A 15,490-nucleotide genomic window follows, 5' to 3' on the forward strand; every position below is an offset into this window, starting at 1 on the left:
AACTATTAGAAGTGTAAGAATTCTTGGGAAGTACGGGGTTATATACGAGCTATGTATTTGTCCTCAAGTTTTCAGAGATACAGACTGCCCTCCAGAAATAAAAGGGTACCATTATACCCCCAGAATGAAGTTCTGCCTGATTTGCCCTTTCCAATTGAGAAGGTGATCTCGATGGGGACAAGAGCCCACAGGGCTTTGATTAACATGGGAGAAAGAATTTGGACAGGGGTGTCTTAAGCACATGCTTACTCTGCCCATTGGGTAATCTAGCCTTGGTCCCGAGGGAGATACCACATTGATGTTAAGTGGTATAAAAAATAGGAAAAGGGATGTGGTTTTCACCCCAAACTACTCCTCCCTAGTCCTAGAAGCTAGTCTAATTCTGAAGCTGCAGATCAGAACCAACAACCCCAGGTCACATCCTTGATTCTAAAAGGTTCCAGCCCAGCTCCTGCTCAATGAAATTGTGATACAGAAATATTTTGTTTAACACTTGTAAACTGCCTGTTTTCTAGAGCTTCCTTGCTGGGGACTTTGCCATCCAGCTTCAGGATTAATTCAACATGGAAGGAGAGTGGAGGGATGTCCCAGCCTGAGCCTCAGCTGGGCTCAGAGCCAGGATTCGGATTTGTCTGGGCACGTCTAATGGGCTTGCCAGGCAGGCAGAGAGAGGGATGGAGGAGGCTCACAGATAATAACATCCTGAGGCAGTGGGTGTGGAGGGACACATCATGGCTATCAGAATCACCAGGGAATCTTTTAAAAAATATGTACACCCTGCACAAATACATTCCCCATTCTGATTATGTGTGTGTGTGTGTGTGTACACATGGATGCATACTAGCAAGGAGCACTGCTTTGGCACCGCAGATGGTCCTCAGATTTATACAGGTCAGCCTGCACCAGGAGCACTGAGGACTCCAGAGAACATGGTGTGGCTTCCGTACAAGAGAGTTCCCGAGGCTATGTAGCTCTCAACACTGACAGTGGCCACACTTCAGGGACTGTCTGTATTAGGAATTCTTAAACTGGGGAGCATGGATTCCTGGGAGTCTAAGAACAGGCTGCAAGGATGGGTTCATGAACTCCTGAAAACTGCATGCAACTCACTGGGTATGTACATTTATTTTTTCTGGAAATAGGTTCTATAAGTTTCTCAGATGCAAAAAAAAAAAAAAAAAAGGTATGATCTTCAAATGGTCAAGAACTGGCAACTGCCAACAAAATATTGAGGCAAGAAGATTTTGTCAGGTTTTGAGAATGCCACTATAGTAGATATGGACCAAAGCCAAAAAAAATACTGTTTTCTTTTCAGTTCTGACTGATTTTTACCTTGACGCATCAGAGATCTGGTAAAACCCTGAAAATATGAAATCCCACCTATACTTCAAGCCCACCTCAAATGCCTCCACCTCCTCCCCAACCAAAAAGTATTGCTCCCCTGCCTAAGCCTTGTTTGTGTACCTCTCGAAACACTGAACACTTTTTCCCTTGTATTTTAGCTAGGCATGTGCACACATCATGTCTCTTCTCCAAGCTATAACCTTTAAGAGTAGGAATCATGTCTTACCCATCTTCTTTCTGTTACAGTATCCAACATAGCATGTTTAGTTATCACTGGATGAAGGAATGAACAGACCACAAATCCATTTTATCTGCCAGAACTTTTTCCCCTCTCTACTAAAAGCAGCTGGTCCTATTTTCTTATAAAAGTATGTGTTTTGAATGTATTCTTTGTAATTTATATTGTCATAGTTAATTTACTTCTTTACACTTCATCCAATATTTACCTGCCTCATCTGTTTACATGGTTGTAAACTGCCTAGAGGGCAAGGATCATGCGTAACTCAAACAGGAAAATTCACATGCCCCGTGGGAGGAACACACGAGATAACCAATGTGTTCAGTGCCCTGGCTGAATCCACGAGGAAAGCTTTCATAAGAAGACACAGACTCAGACAAAACAGAGGTTGGTAGAAAAGGATAAAAAGCAACTATTAGTAGGAACTAAGCAAAAGAGCAAAATCATCAGGTTGTGAAAGAGGAGAGAAACCAAAGAGAGAGCACCGTGAACCTGCCTGAGGAGGAAGAGTGCAACCAGAAACACCCCTGCCTCAGAGGAGGTGTGGCTGGACAGTCGTTCGGAGCTTTGACCCTGGCTCCACTCAGGTTTTGCAAGAGCTGCCAGGTTTTTCCTAGCCCTCTTACCCTATTTGGACTGTTCCCTATTTGTGTCAGGCTTTTTTTGTGTGTTCAAAGAACCTGTTATTATATGTGCAGTGATGTTAATGAAATCATTTTACAAAGTTAAGTCTGTTTTCAGAGTGGAACACAAGCCAAGCAGAGAAACTGACCTGAGCTCATCCCCGATTATCAGAGAGAGACACATGCAGAGACATAGCAGCTCTCTCCTCTTTTTCCTCCTCTTCTTCTCAGTTTAATATTTGCTGACTTACATATTCACCCACACATTACCACACCCTTAGTTCTCCCCAGTCAGAGTCCAGAGGACTGTGTGATCTTGCTGACCATTTCAGCTTAATGACTGAATTGTTATGGTGTAATTATTCCAGGGAAGTTTAGTAACTGATGATGGGCAGAGCCATAAATGTCAGACCAGCCATTCCACAGGCAAGGGTCACACCAGGGAAAGTGCAAGTAGAAGGAGGAAAGGCCAAGCCAATCAGTGGCTCCACGGACAGTGGCTTAGCTAGTGATTCAGAATTGTCCAGAGGCCAGCCCCAGGACACAAGGGTTATTTGCGGGTGGATGCAGTTAGATAAATTAGATAATCTCACATTGCTTATGTAGCTTATCACAAGTTTAAAGTATTCATTTGTCATTCAATGGCCTATATTGAGTGTCCAGGTGAGGGATTCATCATTAAAAAGAACAAAAATCCCTGCGCTGGTGAAGTTTACATCCTAGTAGCAAAGAGTCCCATCTGGGCATCGTCTGTCAGTCTTTGTGGTAGTTCTGCATCTTCTCTAGGTCTTAACTCTAAGGCTCGTCATCTTGCTTGTCTCTGTTATTTACATCTCTGGACCCAAAATGAGTTTGTGTTCTGCTCCCTGAGTCTTTAAAGAATCAGGGTCTCTGCATTTCTGGGTCGCATGTCCAACCCGACCTTCTCCCATATGCACATTTTCCTCATCGCCTCAGCCTGTATCTTCTTAGGTTCTGGCCAGTGGAACCCATGACTGCTGAGAGAGGTCCAGGACAGAGGTTGGGGAAAATACGACAGATATCCAGTTTAACCCAGGTACTGCCCAGATGTGGAGACTGAGACCCAGGAAGGCAAAGAGACTTGCCAGTGTCACATAAGGGGACCTGGTCTTATCCCCTGGCCGCTTCCTCCCAGCATACTGCTTTTCTATCATATCATAAATAACACACCCTGTGGGATCAAATGGGCCAAAAGAGCTAAAAGTGGCTACAGAACAGACATGGAGCAGGACGGACTCACGGAGCGAGAGCACTCACACTGGAGAATAATACTTTGGAGGGCCGACTACCTCGCTAGACCTGAAATCCACCCGAGGCTAGGTGTGTGAATACCCTGGTATCACATCCTCTCCATCACCCCAAACAGGATTAAAGCAAGGCAAGGCATAGGAACTGGAGTTGGGTGTCTGTCCTGAACACGAATGCAGCTATAGGCCCGACTAGAGTTAGGACTTAAAAATCTGTGTTCCATAAACTAATCTATGTAGGTGTTTTTACAATTGTTTTCTCAGTTTACTAGGATGAGCCCATTTTGAAAGGGCCCCATGTTGTCACAGCTGGGCTGGTCTCAGCTAAAAGGAGAGAGAATTTTTCTAGATCTCATTCAGGATTGGGATGAGGAAAAACAGCTGCCTGAGCCCATAAGACTGACACGTATGGGACAGAGGGAGCATAGGAAGCTTGAGTTGGCTCACCTGCTGAGATTCTCTCTTAAAGAACCCTCCCAGAGCTCAAGACTTTAATAAGAAATCATATGGTCCAAGTCTCATATCCATAATTCACTAGATTTTCACAGTCCTCACCAAACTAACCAGTTGGCAGTTAAGGAAGAGCATGGGGCTGGGATCAGAAGACTAACACTCCTTGTGGGCCACTTTTATGACTTAAGGCAAGACCCTTCACTTCCCTGAGCCTTGGGCTCTCCACTTCTAAAGTGGAGAGAGTAAAACCTGCCTCATTTTCCTCTCTACGTTGTGAAAATTAAATCAGCAAGCAGATGAATGCTTTTTATAAACTGGAAAGAACTGTCAAATTTTAATTACCGTTATCAATGAACGTTCAACTTGAAGACTTTCCTAATTAAACTCAATCTTAAATTTAGCAACAATATGAACTTGAGAGGGGAGAGAGTATAGCTCAGGTGGTAGAGCACATGCTTAGCATGCACAGGAGGTCCTGGGTTCAATCCCCAGTACCTCCTCTAAAAATAAATAAACCTAATTACCTGCCCCCTCCAAAAAAAATAATAAATAAATATGAACTTAAAACTCTGCTTTGGTGTGTATGTTGGGTCGGGGGGAGCAGTACACGTTACCAACATCAAAATGCAAAGAAACAAATTCCTACAGGTATAATCATATGAATAAAGATACTTTTTCTTTCTCTTTTAAATAACAATACAATTTCTTTCCCTTATCAAGGTAAAGTTTTTTAAAAAAAATACCCACTGGGGTGAACTTTTTTTAATATACACTTAATGGAGCAGATAAGATCTTGTTTACTCAGTTGCTGAGTGCTAGGGCAGAACGAGGCTCAGTATTAGTTGCCCAGCCTTCAACAGGGCTCACACTTTTGACTGCTAGTAAAATCTTGCTCCTTTAAGTCCTCTACTTTCATTTTACACCATGTAATGCTTGTTACTTGGCCCCAAATTGCATGAAGACCTTCTCTGCTGAGATAAGCAAAGCTTTGCCATTTTTAGTACCTCTGATCCCAAACTGATTCTACAGATTTGGCTGCCCAGACAAGCCAACTGATGGGCAGATATTTGTGTCTGAACATAACTGAGGGATGCCCTTACAATGCAATAATTCTTCAATTCACATCTGCCGACCTCCAGGGCATAATTAACATCATTTTATTTTATTTTTAAAATTGCACCTTGTGCAACACAGCCGTTGGGTACTTGTGGAGAAAATGAGCACATTATAACAAATAAAGTATTACAGAACAACTAATAGCTTAAACTCATTAAAAGTAAGAATCCACAGAATAGCCTTATTGCTGGGCCACTGGGGAGGAGCAAAGTCCTTTAACCACGGAGACTGGGATGCACTGGCAAGAAGAGACTTTTCTTAAGCAATGCAAGAGAAGCGGGAGTTGGTAGAGAGAAGGGTTAGAGGAGGAAAACAGCAGGCTTTATTAGGTAGGAGTGCATTACTTCCCAGCAGGTCCACCTGCATGACAGTAATAGGCCAGCACTGCCCTGATGACCATCAAGAGGTAGGGTCGCATTTGGTTTCTTGAGATGTGTAGTTCAACTTAAATTACTAACTGAAGCCACCCCTGTTTCTCTGTTTCACTTTCCTGCCAGACTTAGAACCTGATGTCATCGCCCTCATTTTCTCGAAGAGGGAAAATTTCTTTATATATATCACTTAAATAGAAGTTATCTATTCCATGTACACAAATCAAAATACTAAAAATGTATAAATAAGCATACACATGCATATGCATATGCACATGTATATACATGCACTCTCATAGGTGTGTCTGTGAACTTAAAGGCCCTTCTGCAGATGTCACCACAGGATAACGTAATTAATCTACTAGCCAAAATAAAAGGCCATTAGGCATTCTTCCAGTAAGAGGGTACTCTAACTTTTCTTTAAGACTCCACAAAGTTTTGCATTGCTATCAAAATATTTTTGGAAATTCTGTAATGTTTCTCCTTTTCCCTTGGCTTCTTATTTCTGGCAAGGACTAAACCCCAAAATATCTTTCCTCTGGGACACTGAAATAACTGTCCCAAGGCAGCTGCCAGAGCTATAGCTATTCAGAATTTTAGGACAGATTTCCAAGGAAGGCCACTTGGAATTTTAATTGTTAGAGTCAAAAGCCCCACCTTCTCAAAGATTCTCAAAGAACAGGTGTGTGGGGGCGTGGGGGGTGGGGGTGGTAATCTTTCTGGATTCTCTCATTTTCGTTCATGACTCTGTCTGCTGTTTCACTTCTGTTTCTTCCTTCCTTTTGTCTTTGCCCCACCCCTCCTCTGGGTTTTATTTTAGATGTTAAAAAAAAAAAAAAATCAACAAACCACTCCTTCTCCCCCAGTGCTCTGAAGATGTATTCCTCCTCGGCTGCCTTTCCAAAAGCTCCCGTACCGTAACGGTGCCACAGAACTGAGTTCTTTTTACCCAGGATCACCTCTCTCAAGTTTAGAACAAGTTAGAGTTCAAATCTGGTAGATACAGAGGGGAAGAAAGAGGTCACCACCACCGAGCACAGCTGCCTGACTGGCTCAGGGGCTTTCTGCAGATAAAAAAGGCTCAAGGTTAGGACTCCTTATATTGCACACAGAGACCTTGACTGTGTTCATGGCCAGGCTACTCACCTTTATATCAGTGGGTCTCAACCCTGGTCGCATCTCAGAAGCACCTGGGAACGGTTGCAAAAAATATACCTTTGTCAAAACAAAACAAAAACAAAACTTTGCGCAAGTCTGATGCACTGAATCTGGGCCTGGGCCTGGGCCGGAGAGTCTCAGTTTTCCAACAGCTCCCAGCTGACTCCACTGCGCGGCAAGGTTAAGATTTCGCTCGTGGAAGTTATCCAATCCTGAGCTTACTCCCTTCCCTCCAAATACCCCTCAGGAGATTCCTCTGCCTCTTCTCACACCAAAGATTTCTGGGAGCCAGGAAATAAAGAGTATGACAGCCTGGGGAATGCAGTTTAGTTTTCGAAGGGAAGGGGGTTGACAAGAGACGTGGTGCCAGGCGTGGAGGAGGCTGGTCTTGGTGGCCCTCCCCCTGCCGCCCCCGGGATGTGATGGCACACAGCTGGTGTACATGAGGCCACCTCCTCTCCTGAAGGTCTGATTCTCTTAGGGCTTGGAGGATGACACACTTTAAGCATCACAATGCTGAGTTTCTTTCTTGCCTGGGTAAGAGAAGGGAAAAACTAAGTTGTGGAGGCCACTGGAGACTCAGGAACTGTGATGCAGAGACAGGAGAAGAATATAATCCCCAGACAGCAAAAGGACAATTCAAAAATTAAGTCACATCTATGCTGAAAGGGTGAGGATACAATACCAAGAATGATTGTACATACGGACTGAGCTGGAGAGACACACAGCTGCGGCCGTGATGCAGTCCGTTCCCAGTCACAGGACTCTGCTGGTGGGGCAGAGTCTCCAGAGAAGCCTCAGACCACCTCGGCCCCTTCATACCCTCCAGCTGGTCCGCACACATCCCAGAAAGAATAAGGAGGCCCTTCCTCGGAGCCCAGAGTTCTAACAAACTCCCGGGGGTTCCAAACACTGCCTGGTTGCTGAGGCAACTGGTGGGCACCATCCGACTCTTCCAAGCTGGAGGGTGCTGGGAGCCAGCCTGCCCGGCTGCTCAGCTTGTGCTCAGAGGTCCTTGGCTCTCTGCCTGCCTCCCTCTGGCACGTTTACAGCTGCTGTTGCGCTCTTGGCTTATTCTATACAGAGGTCTCCCTGCCTCCGCTTGCCTTTCTTCCAATCTCTCTCTCCCCACATGTCTCAGACATGTGGGAGAAAGCATGTTCTTACAGCCTATTCAAGAGACTTTCAAAGTCATGTCTTCCCCTGCAGCCTCTGGAGTCCACGGTGTCTCGGGGGCGTGTGAAGGGGACTGAATGGAGGGGGTAACTGTTTTGTGTTCTCTGGGTAGAGTTGCTAAATATTTCTGGGTTTCCCCTGGCACGGTTCTGATCTGTGAGCATCCAAAACTTAGGTCCTTGGCCTCAGAAACAATCGTGAAAAGCACGGGCAGCGGGATGAATGCAGATGTGCAACATGGAGGAGTTCCAGCTGGGAAGCCGCAGGGTTTTCCATTTTCTTATTCAGCTAACACCCTCCCCATTCACACAGCCTCGGTGGTGCTTCCAATTTAATGAAGTTCCATTCGTGGAGTTTTGGGTGTATTTCTTCTTTTATTTTTTCTTCCCAGAAGAAATCCAAGCAAAGACCAAATGCGGGTGAATGATCTCTCTTTCAGATAATGAACCTCCAGAGGCCAGGCTGAACTTTGCCCCACCAAACCAGCATGTGTCAGCCTGTGCTGGTCATCATCGCTCCTTCCAGACAAGCTATCCAACTTAAGTCTCTGGAGCTGGGGGATGGACCCTTCTTAAAGCTTCAGCATAATATTAGTAAACACGTGTACCTCCCAACTTCAAGCATAGTTTTTTTAAATGAAATGAAATCATGTAACCTACTGAACTTGCACTCCAGCCTAACAGTCTGATCTGGACCCTGAATGTGATGTATCTTTAAAACTTATCAGAGTGATCACACAGCAAGGGAGGGGAATAGGAATGCCCCAAGGCAGATCCTCCTGCAGGAGGAGATGGCTGAACGCCCTGCCTGGAACAAACACTCCTGCTGCAGGAGTTTCTTGCCCTGTTTCGTTTTCAGGAACCAGAAAAACATGAAATGTAAAAAGGGCTCCAGTTCTAACCATCCCACTCAGGCCTGGCCCCAGGCAAAAGGAGGAAACGGGCCAGCAGGGCCAGGCGAGGCTTGGGGCCCCATCTGCCCCTGTGAAAGTCAAGAACGCAGTCAGGGACACTCTAGTCCCTAGCCCAGAGGAGACAGAGCAGCTCAGGGGCACATGCATTCCAGAAATCTCTGTGTACAGGACAGAGAGCAAGAAAACTAGCGATATGACGTGTATTGGGGAGTCAATATAATAGCCAGCATGATATAATAACAAAAATAATAATGGCTACGAGGATTCTCATCCTAGTTCTGCTATTTAGAGGCTTTGTAACCTCGGACAATTATTTAACCTCTCTCTTTCCCTGTAAAATGGTTATAATTCTCTACCCTGCCCATGTCCCAGGGTTGTCATAAGAACCAGATGAGAGCATATAGAAGTGATTTTGAAAACTATAAGGTTGGTTTGTAACCTGTTTGAAATATTTATTCTTTTTAAGACTACTTAACCAGATACCACACCTAAATATTATACCTAATAGATAATATCTTATTTATCTATTGACGGCTAAATACGCAGGATTTGGTGAGCACATCTGCTATGTTATATTTTCTTTATAACAGTCCAAACCATTACTGAGGATGTGTAAGTGGCCTCACTGCATAAAACCAGTTATCATGGCATTTTCTAAAGTGGGCTTCTACCTAGCGATGTGGTATGGTTTCAAGGGTCCCTAGGGGGTGCTCTGCACAACCAGGAATGGGTGGTGCCACTCTTTAACTAGACCACTTAAAAATTATCTCTATTTCCGTTGAATGCAGCTTTCTGATTTGTGAGTAGGCTGCTCAGTGAGTTCAAAAAAAATTCCCTCTAGCTCCAGCTGGCAAGATGTCAAGATTGAAAAACACATTTCCTGGTTCTCTTTCTTGCCCCAGTTGGGATGGATGACCCTAATTCTCACCACCCCATTTCCTCAAGTCATTAGTAGTGATTGAATCTCTGCCCATCCCAATGAGCCTCACACAGACAATTTTAATGCACAGCAGCACCCATAATAGAGAGAAACTATGTTGTGAAACTTCAAATTTACTTGTAATTCCATCTTTGACAGACCAAATTGCAGCCATGGGCTATACTTTGCTATGGTCACTTAACACTAGCTGGAAATTCAGGCACCCTTCAGTTTGTAAAAGCTTCCCTCTCCCATTAGCCCCAGATCAAATAGAGGCAGCTCCTTTTCTATCTTGATGGCTTTCAGTCCACAGAAAAGGTTCATCTTGACAGGGAGGTGGTATAGAAAGGACAGCCTGAAGCTGGTGTCCCTGAGGAACTGGGGACCCAATAGGAGAGAGATGATGAGACGGCCAAGTGTCCTCTTACTGTACATACACATCCACAATGCACTTGTTAAGTACTGCTGAGTGACGAAGGAGTTTTATGAAACACACAAAAGCACTACAGATAATGTTCACTCATTCTTAAGTGGCCAAGAATCACTTATCTGCTATAAGGTTTCAGAGAAGAGAAAGACAGTAACAGCAACATCACCATTGACTGTCACCTCTCTCTATTCTCACAACAAACCCATGAGGTACCACGATTCCCATTTTGTAGATGAGGCAATAGAAGGCTTAGAAAAGTTGAGGAACTTGCCTAATAGTCCATAGATATTGGGTGGCAGAGCAAAAATTCCAGTCCAGATTTATCTGATTCCCAAGCCTTTTCTCCTAACCATTACACTCAGCTGCCTACCACTGTCCAAAGGGGTCAGTCAGGAACCTTCAGGAAGGTGAGGCTTGAACTGGCTCTTGAGGAAAGCGTATGGTTTGCATTGCCTTGCATTGAAGGAGAAGGGAAGAGGGCATAATCCAAGTTGCTGAGTTTGTAGCCCCAGGACACAAAACACTGCTTCATATATGGTAGCTGCTCAATATCAATTTAATGAATGAATGGATGGATGGATGAATGAGAAACAGTACAAACAAAGGCAAAGAGATGGCTATAAGGATGGAGAGCAAGGGCTGGGAAAGGGAAAAGGAGAAAGTGGAAGGGGAAAGAAGAGCACAGCCAGGATTGGAGCACAGTGCTAACCGTGGCGAGAGGTAGGAGCTGAGGTCATCCAAGCCGCATGGAACTTTCGGATGGAAGGCTTAAAATTCTGTGAGGAGTTTGGATTTAGTTCTATGCATGTTGTAAAATTAATTCCCAAAGAGGGGCCTGATAAGGTAAAAGCCATGATTTCGAAGGATTCTTCTGGCTCCAGTGAGCAGGAGGGGCTGGAGGTGGAGGGACCAGGGACCAGCAGACTCTGAACACTGGGGAACTCACTAGAGAGACCCAGGGGCTCTGACTGGCGAGCCAGGGTACGAGTCAAGCACAGACTTGTGCCTTAGTTAGACAAGAGGCTGAGGTGTTTACAGCAAGCGGAGGATAGCAGGGACACAAGCTCTCTTTATCACAAGCACACTCTGATACGGAGATACTTTGAAAATATTCAGCTAAGCCTCACTGCACAATTACTTTTGAAAAGCTTTGATTACCAGGTCAAAGGAATTGGCTACTGGGCTAAGCAAGTGGTTACAGGTGCTTTCAATGATATTCATTGACTTGAGGTTTGTTTGTTTTTTAAAGTCCTCAAATTGGAGCAGTTCCTTTGTTAAACTTAGGTGGACCCTTTTGCTAGTAAGAGTCATGAACCATAGGTAGCCATTCCTACAGAAACTTCCCCAGCCAGAGGACTATCTTGTTGACAACAAGAACAGGGCCTTCTCCTTTTGGAGGAACCTCACAGTGGATTCAGCCCTGGGTTCAGAGAAATGAATGCTTTACAAATACATTCTGTCTTGATTTTCTAGTTGAGAGAACTTTCTTCTTAGGTCCTATGCAGACTTGGCACTCAGTTGCTTCTAGCAAATGCTCAAAGAGCAATTGGAGCTCCAAACATTTGTGTTCAACACGATTTCCCTGACTACACTTCGATCACATGCCTCCACAGGGCTTGTTGTGCCTTTAAGAAAGGCACCTTAGGGTTCTTAGATGTTTGTAGTATCCTATAAACAGAAGAGGTTTTGGAAGTGCAGGTTTATAGATGTCCATTAATCATTCGACAAACATTTGCCGTGTAGAAGGTTACCTTCTAGTAGGAGAAAAATTATAAACAATAAATATAAAAAATAAATAAATTAGTAAATTGGAAAGTGGTAAGTGCTATGGAGAAAAGAGTGTGAGGGTTGGGGTAGTAACACAACTTTTTAAATTTTTATTTATTTATTTTTTTTATTATTTTTTGGGAGGGGAGGTAATTAGGTTTATTTATTTATTTATGTTTGGGGGAGTACTGGGGATTGAACCCAGGATCTCGCGCATGCTAAGCATGCACTCTACCTCTTGAGCTATACCCTCCCCCAACACAATTTTAAATAAAATGGTCAAAATAGACTTCATTAAGATGGTGACATTGATCAGCGACCTGGAGATAATTGTGTTTGTTCCTTAATTATAATACTTAAACTTAAATTTAAAGTTTTTCTTCAAACTTTAAGGTAAAAAATAAAGCATTCACTTATATTTGGTATAAGCAGAATGGGGGACTGGCCTTCTTATTATGAAACTAATCAGACATATTTTAGACACTTGCATTTTAACAACAAAAGCCATCAGAAAACTTAATCTTCTAAGGGAGACTGTGTTAAAATACCACCTCCAAAATCTTTCTGTGTAGCAAAGCTCCCCTCGTTAAAACTCTGGCCCTGCCTGTCAGTGCCACTCTCTCAGGTAGCATTCTTCCTCTGAAGTCTACAATAACAACTGCTTTCTTATCAAGATTGAAAACAGAAACCAAATTTCTGTAGGGGATAATTAATAGCTGAAAGCAAGTCTTAGCATTAATGCAGTGGCTTATGAACAAATTATGAAATTTCCTTTGCTAGAGAAACAATCAGCTGTCTTACTAATCACCCAGCAGCCTTTACTTTCCACTTGGCACTATATTTATGACTTTCATGGGGAAAAAAGAGGCTGAGAATTATGTGTTGAATAAATTTGGTATCTGTATAACCAATGATAATTCACATTTAAATGCATATTGTTAAAATTATAATCTCTGTTTCAGATTCTAAGCTGTTATACTATGCTTCTTTTTAAGACTTTCAGATCTCAAAGGGCTCCCCAATCTAGACAATTATCTTACTAGTCAGCTAGCCAGGGGTTTGACTTTGAACAGAACCAGTTTTGACTTTGAACAGAACCAGTTTAGTTCCCATGGGAACTTTCAAGAATCCTGAAACACAACATGTGTCTGAGAAATTAGCAAGTTCACAACATGTGTTTCTGTTACATGATTATAACTGGATTTGTGAGTGGTGTTCGTGGCTACTAGGTGGTTCTGCTCAAAGATTCACCCCCAGTACCACCTCCACACGTCTACTTCCTGCCTGCATTCCTCTGGTGGTGCATAAATTTTCACTTCTGACTTTGCTCAGGCCTTCCCCAGCTCTGGGCTGCCAAGACCAGAGTGTGTAGCTGAAACACTTTTGAATATTCATGTGAAAGGACCTCAACTTCTGCTTTTGGGTCATTTAGTAATAGTTGCTCTATTTCCTTTTCTTCTATTAAGCAATTCTATTTGCACAGGAAACTATAACCAACAAGTGATTTTTTTTTAAACCAAGTAATACAAACAATGATAAAAAACTAAACTGTGCGAGACATTTACATAACCTACTCCATGCTCACTGGTCACATCTGGCAATGTGTTGTGAGCCCTTTCAGAGGAGAAATAACAAAGAACTTAAAAGACAAAAAATTGTCTTTACAAAGAAAAGAAAGCATGGTGTAACTGTGACTTGAACTGATAAGAAACACTTCCTGCTTCAAGCGGAAAAAAAAAAAACCTTCAGACTATTGGGCACATTATCAGACTGATGTTGAATATACCTGTTTATTTTCTACATCTTTTGCCAGATGCTCAGTTTTAAGGCTTGGTCTAGAACCAATAAATACATCTTGTTAAAGCACAGGAAGGAAATAGGTGCTCTCTTCCACAGGGAGGCTCAACATACAAACAACTATCCCTTTGACCTTTTCATTCTTGAGGCTCCACTCATGACTTTCTACTTGCACCAAGTAACCGTGTATCTCACTATAACCTTACCATTCCCCTATTGTGTAGATGAATTGACTCTGACAAGATGAAGTGATTTGCCCAGGATCCAAGCACAGGGGTCAGCACCAGAACTAGAACTTGGGTCTCTTCACTGCTACCAGCATTCTATTGCCCAAGGTTACAAACGTAATTACAGAAAACTGAAATCATTCCCTGCTTCCCAGCTTCCAGCAACCCCCAACTCCCCCACCCTCCAGCACTCCCCTCAGCACACCCAGCCTGCACCTCACACACAATGGGGATGTCTTACTCTATAACATGCACTTGTAACCACTCTCTCTCCTGTGTCATTTGGTTGAGTGCTTTCTGTCTTAGGTGCAGGGCTGATACTCGAAATATTTAACAACTGGTATGGCCTAGGCACTGACCAATCAGAAGGGATGCTGACTTACTGCTGGATCAAGGACCTGGAGGCTCCCCTTCCTCTGCAATAGGCCCCTTTAGCTGTAGGAGTGTGGGGAGATCAGAGGGACCCCAGGAAAGCCCTGCTTAGGGGCAGCTTCTGAAGGGGAACTTGCAAAGGATCTCATCTTCTGTAATTTGTGCACCATGTGTACAATGTTTCTGATTTATTATTCATTCAACAAATACTAAGTTCCTAAAATGTGCAGAACCTTATGAGAAAAGCAAAGGCAGTCAGACATGCCCTCATGTCCTACCTTGTTTCCAGGTAGAATAGATAAGAAACGTACCTCAATAGCTACAATAGAAACCAGAAATTTGTCTGTTTTAAAACAGGTCCAGGAAAATGGGTATGGCTGTTGATCTAAAAAGAAGGAATCCTTTCTGGTCATAGATCATAGAAGGCTTTCTGGAGGGCTCATTTCAGCTGTGGCTTCTAAAGGATGAGTAGGACTGGTTATCATATTTGTAATGTATAGAAATATTAAATCACTACAACAGGAACTAACACTGTAGGTCAATTATACCTCAAAAACAGACAAACAAATAAACTCAAAGTAAAAGAGATCAGATTTGTGGTTACCAGAGGCAGAGGGTAGGGGAAGGGAGAATTGAATGAAGGTGATCAAAGGCACATACTTCCAGTTGTAAGTACTAGGGATGTAATGTACAATATGATAAATATAATTAACACTGCTCTGTGTTTTATATGAAAGTTCTTGAAAGCAAATCCTAAGAGCTCTCATCACAAGGAAAAAATTGTTTCTTTTTCTTTTATTTTGTGTGTATATGAGCTGATGAATGTTCACTAAACTTATTGTGGTGATTATTTCATGATGTATGTAAGTCAAGTCTGTACACCTTAAACTTACACTGCCTGTCAATTATATCTCAGTAAAACTGGAAGGGGAAAGAAAGGAAGAAAGGTGGAAGGCAGGAAGGCAGGAAGGTAGGTTGGGGAGGATTTGGTGAGGAGGAGCTAAAAGGGACCAGCATTCCAGACTGTGGGAAGAAGTTAAGCGGCACACGTTCCTAAGAAACAGTGGGGTAGAGAAAGGTAGCAGTGGCTGAACCAAGAGGCTCTGGAGGGCACTGGTGGCGCTTGCGCAGGCATCTGCTCTGAGTGGGTGTAGCAGACCGGGTAAGGGGGATCAGCAATGACCGCGTGCTCCAGATCAAGGCTCCCTGGGGGTCAGGACGTGCTCCCTAGGCGCTCTATCATTTCTAAACTGGCCAGGCACCGGCCTCCGCCAGCACCCCACCCCACCCTACCCCTCCACCCCACCTACACCCCTGC

At 43.6% G+C, this 15,490-nt stretch overlaps 1 long non-coding RNA gene across 3 annotated transcripts in view; it reads right to left on the reverse strand.

Moving 5' to 3' along the window:
* Positions 1 to 15,490, reverse strand: part of LOC116663669 — a 36,315-nt gene that overhangs the window by 7,295 nt on the left and 13,530 nt on the right. For 2 of the 3 annotated variants that reach the window (XR_004319944.1, XR_004319947.1), the window contains exon 3: positions 6,560 to 6,603. This is a non-coding gene — a long non-coding RNA (uncharacterized LOC116663669). Of the gene's footprint in view, positions 1 to 6,559; positions 7,105 to 15,490 lie in introns of all 3 variants that reach the window. The other variant, XR_004319945.1, reaches the window with a different exon arrangement.

This window comes from Camelus ferus, chromosome 5, assembly GCF_009834535.1.
Source record: "Camelus ferus isolate YT-003-E chromosome 5, BCGSAC_Cfer_1.0, whole genome shotgun sequence".
Lineage (NCBI taxonomy): Eukaryota > Metazoa > Chordata > Mammalia > Artiodactyla > Camelidae > Camelus > Camelus ferus.